Source organism: Felis catus, chromosome B1 (assembly GCF_018350175.1).
Source record: "Felis catus isolate Fca126 chromosome B1, F.catus_Fca126_mat1.0, whole genome shotgun sequence".
Classification (NCBI taxonomy): Eukaryota; Metazoa; Chordata; class Mammalia; order Carnivora; family Felidae; genus Felis; species Felis catus.
Window position 1 is genome coordinate 37,667,501 of NC_058371.1, and position 6,019 is coordinate 37,673,519.

Genomic DNA, 6,019 nt, shown 5'->3' on the forward strand with positions numbered 1-6,019 from the left:
ATGAAGGGAAGGGGGGGGGGGGGGGAAGAAAGGCGAGCATGTACAAGAAAAGGTCACCCATTTTCATGACACTGAATGAGGAAAACTCAAGTTCTGAAAAAGCACTTTGAAAAACGGAAAAGATATTAAACCTATTCCGTGATTAACATAGGGCACTATGTGCCATTATTTATTGCACTTTACTGTCTTCCTGTCCGATTTATTCCCTCATGTATCTATTTAAAAAAACATTTGGTGGAATGTTTAGGGTGGTGATAGCAGTGTAAGACACGTGTAACATATTCCAGTACTATTTCAGAAATAGAAGGTCACCTGACTCAGTTGGTTAAAAGTTAGACTTTGGCTTGGGTCATGATCTCACAACTGAGTTCCAGTCCTGTGTCTAGCTCTGTGCTGAGACCTCAGAGCCTGGAGCCTGCTTTGAATTTTGTGTCTCCCTCTCTCTCTCTCTCCGCCCCCCACCCCCACCCCCATCTCTCTCTCAAAAATCAGTAAACATTTTTTAAAAATTAAAAGAACTGATACAAGAACGACTAGCTAGTTGTGGGAGGTGACCGTCCAGGCTTAGGGTCTGAGCGATTGAATTGATTGTGGTGCTGTTTATAGTGCAGAGAATAGAGAAGAAAGTGTGGAACTTTGCAGATGGTGGTGAAGGAAAAGATAAAAGCTAATTGGGGATCTGTTTAGTTGTTTCCAGTGGAATATTCTCAGTGAGATTTCTATTGAATTGTATAGGTAAATATCCCACAAGAATATATACAGGCTGAATTGAGATAAAAATTTGTGGCATCACCATGTAGGTAATATGGAAATAAAAGAAGTAAGTCAGTGTGTGTACTGTGGGGAAATGCTAAAGACCAACTTTAAGGGTTCACTAAGATTAGGGGATGAACAAACAAAGAATATCTTGCAATCAAATTTGGAATGATATTAGAGTTGGAGAAAACATAAAGCACATGTCTTAGAAGGAAAAGGAAGAGAAAATCTTTAGGAAGGATTATTGTATAATACCAAAAACTGAAGAGAAGGCAAAGGATAGAAGTACTACAAATATACATTGTATGTAGCCTCTAGAAAACCATTGTGATATAATGAGAGATAGATACTTAACGGAGAACAATAAACTTTTTCACATATGTGAAAATTTTAGAGTTTGAACTACATACCTGATCATCTATTACAAATTAAGTGAACATTACTTGGTTATTTAGTCTATTTTAGGTGAATCTCATTTCCATGCCTTTGGTATAAATACCCACAGCTCTTTTAAACTATAACACTGAAGCAAGCATTCCTTAATTTTGAGTGAGATTGAGTATCATTTAGTATGTCTTAATAATTAAAGAAAAGAAAGGGAAAACAATATGAGACACCATTTTGTTTTAATTTGTGAGAATGACAGCAATTTTGAACTAATGTCCAAAGTTGGTAAGAGCATAAGGAAACAAGAATTTTCATATTCTATTGCTAAAAGCATAATTGGTATGATATCTAGAAAAGCAATTTGGTGGTGTCAGACTCATCTATTTATCTTTCTGTATATCTATCTATCTATCTGTCTATCATCTATCTATCTCAGTATATGTGATAAATATTTTAAATTGCATATATACATCATGTATATTATTATATGATATGTAATCTATATTGATCTATATGCATGTACATGGATATATACAGACATATTCATTGAAACATTTTGAAATAGGAAAAATCTAGAAATAATCTAGATGCCCATTCCTAAATTACAGCCTACCCAGCCAAAGGTATTCCTTAACCTTTGAAGAATTCAGTATAGTCTTAAGTGTTAAGAAATCCTTCAAAATAAATTATAAGATTTTTAAAAGCAATTACCAAATGGTAGGTAGAGTGGATTAATTTGTATACATTTTAAGTATACAAATATATAGTATTTTAAGTATATATTTATATAAGCATAGATGTATGTATATATGCATATATCTCCATATATATGCATAAATACATATATAAAATATATGTACATATGTGTGAGAAAATTCTACTTTTTTTTTTAAATTTTTTTTAATGTTGATTTATTCTTGAAAGAGTGAGAGAGAGAGACGGAGCATGAGCGGGGAAGGGACAGAGAGAGAGGGAGACACAGAATCCGAAGCAGGCTCCGGGCTCCAAGCTGTCAGCACAGAGCCCAACGCGGGCTCAAACTCACAGGCTGTGAGATCATGACCTGAGCCGAAGTCAGACGCTTAACCGACTGAGCCACCCAGGCACCCCAAGAAAATTCTACTTTTAATTTAATAATCTTTCTGTGTGATTTCAATCCTTTATTAGGTGTTTGCACTGATTTTTTTTTAAATACAATGTATGACAGCTTCTTTTTTTAATAAAAATTACAATTAGGTCTTCTCATGCTAATTTTTCACAATAGTAGGTATGTTTCAAATATGAATATCAGACTATTAGCTATTGCCATACCTGTTTTTCTTGTTTTCTAAAATTTATTTTCAATCAAAGAAGTAATACAGTAATTTATTCTTGTTTCATGTTTTTTCCTGTTTTGGTTTTTTAATGTGCACAATACAAATATGTCAAAAGTTCCTCTTGATTCCCACCCAGTTCCACCCAGGGGGGGCCACTTTTGTTAATTTGATAGGTATCTATCTAGATTTGGGGCAAGTGTGTGTGTATTTAATATGAATAAGATCATGTTGTGCACACCATTCTGTGTTCTGTAACTTGCTCTTTTCATTTAATAATAAATCCTGGGCATCATTCTATATCAATAAATAAAAGTTTATTTCATTGTTTTGAAACTTTACACAATATTTCCATAGTAGAATCTACAGTAGTTGATTTAGCATCTCCTATTAATGGACATTTAGGCTGACTCTACATTTTGAATAACAAAAAAAATACATGTGAATTAATATAATTACACTTTTTTTTCTTTTTATCTTAGGAGTAGTTTAAAATTTTTACTTTTTTTCCAGTTTATTCATTTATTTCGAGAGAGAGACAGTGCAAGTAGTAGGGGCAGAGAGAAAAGGGAGAGAGAATCCCAAACAGGCTCTGTGCTGTCAGTGCAGAACCTGACATGGGGCTCAAACTCACAAACCGTGAGATATGACCTGAGCTGAGATCAAGAGTTGGACACTTAACCGACTGAGCCACCCAGGCACTCCTCAAATTTTTACTTTTTAAAAAGTTTTCTTTTATTGTTTATGTGCAAGACTCAATTATGGTCTACAGTGCATGAACAAAGTGTTAACCTCAACACTTATTTAACAAATATTTGAACAATTTATCATCTGTACTGGATACTGTTCTAAGCCCAGTGATACACCAGTGAATAAGCAAAGTCTCTGTCTTCATGGCACTTATAGGAGTGAGAAAATCAGAAAACAAACAACACATTAATGAAGTGCTTAGTAACAAGTGTGATGAAAAATAGCAAAACAGGGTGAAGGACAGATTTGAAGTAGTGTGGTCAGGATCTCAGCCACCTGAGGCCTAAATAAAGAGAGAAAGATAGTCATGGTCAGAAGATGTGTGATACAGGCAGAGACAAAAGTTAAGTGGAAAGTCCTGAGGCAGAATTAAAGTGGAGCTAGAATGAATTAAGCTAAGCAGACAGCAGTAGGAGAAAGGGCTGGGCCAGATCAGATAGAGCCTTGAAGATATGAATAGGGGGTTTGAATTTTATTAGTGTGAGTAGAGAGGTTTTTGAAGGAATAATGTGATCTGGTTATGCTTTAAAAAGACATCTTGTTCTACCAGGCAAAAAATGAACTGAAACAGAAGGCAAGAGCAAAAAATGAACTGAGACAGAAAGCAAGAGAGAAATTGAGAGATCAGTTAGGGTGCTGTTGTAATTGGGTGAGCAATGATAGCTTGTGGCTCTCCTCCAATACCTCCACAGTTCTCTGGCCTTATCTTTGTCACAGAACTCAGTGCTGTAATGACAACACTGACAAGTGTCCATTTATATTTTTCTCCTCTACCGTTCCTCTCTGTAACCTTATACAGAACAAGGGGATTGGCAGGAGGATGTAGATAAGAGCATAGTTAGGAATATTTTGAAGGGAAAAATGATAGAGATAAGTCTAAGACTACTGTAAAACAGGTGTCATTATCTGGGAATACATGGAAATCTGTGAATCCTTATGCAAAATAATATTATGCATATGGGCATTTTCCAGGGAGATGACCAATAGAGTTTTATCTGATTCTTAAAGAAAACTAAAACTCTTGTTTATAATTATTTGTTTATTTATTTATTTTGAGAGAGAGAGAAAGAGCATGAGCAGGGGAAGGAGCAGAGAGAGAGGAGAGAGAATTCTAAGCACACTCCATGCTGTCAGTGCAGAGCCTGATGAGGTGCTTGATCTTACAAACTGTGAGATCATGACCTGAACCAAAATCAGAAGTTGGACACTCAATGGACTGAACTACCCAGGAACTCCAGAACCAAAACTCTTAAAGAAAAGAAATAAGTAAGCATAACTGAGTAATTGGATAAGTGGTATATCCATTTATAGAATCATAGGTGTTAAATCAAATTTCCATATGGTAGTGTCAGATAGTATTACTTGGCATCTTCTCTAATGTCTTGGACAATTATAATTATTTTTATTTTATAATTTATTAGGGTTTTATGATGATATCTCAAAATATGACTTGATCGAAATTGATCATGAAAGTTTCTCAGTTGCTTAGAGCATTAATATTTAAACACTTTAAACATGTTTTAAAAATATTTTAAAATATTTTCTTTTTAAATTTAAAATTTCTTTAAAAATTTATTTCTTTAAATTCAAGTTAGTTAACACACAGTGTAGTATTGGTTTCAGGAGCAGAATATTTTTTTAATATATAAAAAGACAAAGGTTGAAACAAATATTTTATGTATAGAAAAATTAAAGTAGGAAATTATGGAAAATTTTTAGTTTTCCTAATAATGAAAAAATTCAAACTGAGAAAACCATAAAGTTCTATTGCATCTGTTAAAATTAAGAAAACTAACCAAATGATTTTTTTTTTAAGTATTGGCAGGATTAGGGACTAAGAAGTGCACCAAAACATTTCTCCCAGCTTTGTAAATTTACCAGTCCTATGGGTTAGGGATCACAAAACTGTTCATAGTGTGTGATCCAATAATTTGTCTTGGTAACCTCAAGAACAGGATTATGAACCAAAGGAATATGTTTATAGCTTGTTATAACAATACTCCTATTCATCATAGCAAAAATGAAGTAATAACCTAAATAATAGTAGTGAACTGGACAAGGAGTTTGTATCTGTATCTATAGATGGCTTTTAACAATTTTATTTTTAACTTAATTTTTAAAAACTGAAGTATAGTTGACACACAGTGTTACATTAGTTTCAGGTGTACAACATTGAGATTTGACAATTTTGTACATTATGCCATGTTCACCACAAGTGTAGCTACCATCTGTCACCATACAATGCTATTACAATACCATTGACTATATTCTCTATGCTGTAGCTTTCATCACCATCATTTATCCTTCCCATAACTGGAAACCTGTACCTCTCACTCCCTTTCACCCATTTTGATCATCCTTGAACCCCCTTTGCCTCTGGCAACCACCAGAGGGGTTTCTGGTTTTTTTGTTTGTCTGTTTTGTCTTGTTTTGTTTTAGATTCCACATATAAATGAAATCATATGATATTTGTTTTCTCAGCCTGACTTAGTTCACTTTAGCATAATACCCTCTAGGTCCACCCATGTTGCAAGTGGATCTCATTCTTTTTTATGGTCGAGTAATATTCCATCACACACATACCACATCACATCACATCACATCACATCACATCACATCACATCACATCACATCTCTATATCCATTCATTACAAATGGACACTTAGCCTGCTTCCATATCTTGGCTATCGTATACAATGCTGCAATAACCATAGAGATGCATGTATCTTTTTGAATTAGTGGTTTTGTTTTCTTTGGGTAAATAAAATAGCCAGTAGTAGAATTACCAGATTGTATGGTATTTCTAGTTTTAA